The 808-nt window shown below is 38.0% G+C and overlaps 1 non-coding gene across 1 annotated transcript; it reads left to right on the forward strand.

The window, feature by feature from the left end:
* Positions 1–446: 446 nt before the first annotated feature.
* Positions 447–548, forward strand: LOC124981496 (U6 spliceosomal RNA). Its single transcript, XR_007108018.1, has one exon. It is a non-coding gene; the product is annotated as a U6 spliceosomal RNA (small nuclear RNA).
* Positions 549–808: the final 260 nt, after the last annotated feature.

Raw genomic sequence — 808 nt, forward strand, 5'->3', positions numbered from 1 at the left:
TTGGCATCTCTATTCCAGTCAAGTTGATAATTCAAAATTAACCATTACAGAGGGAGACACACATTCAAACCAGAGCATCAGCTATCAGTATTTCACCAAATTAAAATGATTTACCAGAGGAGGGGCCTAAGAACAGAAACTGAAGATTTAAGAAATAGCAAGAAGATAAGTAATATCCAGATGGTAAACACCCAGTGCCAGAATATGCGCTTGATATTTTTCCATGCCTCAGTGGGCCTCTTTTCTTAGATTGATCTGTATTCCTGATGAAGTCACAGGAAATCTCTGTCTCAGAAGAGAACTGCTGTTTATTGCCTATACAGTAACCATCTACAGCTGGCCATATGTCAAAAGACTGGCCAATGTCATAGTAAGTTAGCACAGGGTTTTAGTTAGGATTACCTGAAAACTTACGTTAGTTGCTATTATAAAAAGGACAATCTTGTGCTCTATTTGTAGTGTATATACTGAAATTGGAATGATACAGAGATTATTAGTGTGACCCCTGTGTAAGAATGGGATGCAAATTTCTAGTGTTCCATTTTTCTGTATAGTTCTTGGAGGTTGCTTAACAATTTGCAGGCTAACCCCAAGGAAATGAAATGAGTCAAAGTGCAATGTGTGGCATCCAAGATTGAAATTGTGTTTTTACTACAGTGTGGGGAGAGAAAGGAGGACTGGGGAAAGGGAGAGAGAGACAATGCTCATCTCTGGATTTCGAATGATTTATGAAAAATAAACCCCTATTTAGTGAAGTCATGAAAGAAGTTATATTGCTGTTACATGGGACTGAAAACAACTCTTCCTG

This window comes from Sciurus carolinensis, chromosome 3 (genome assembly GCF_902686445.1).
Source record: "Sciurus carolinensis chromosome 3, mSciCar1.2, whole genome shotgun sequence".
In the NCBI taxonomy this organism is placed as follows: Eukaryota; Metazoa; Chordata; class Mammalia; order Rodentia; family Sciuridae; genus Sciurus; species Sciurus carolinensis.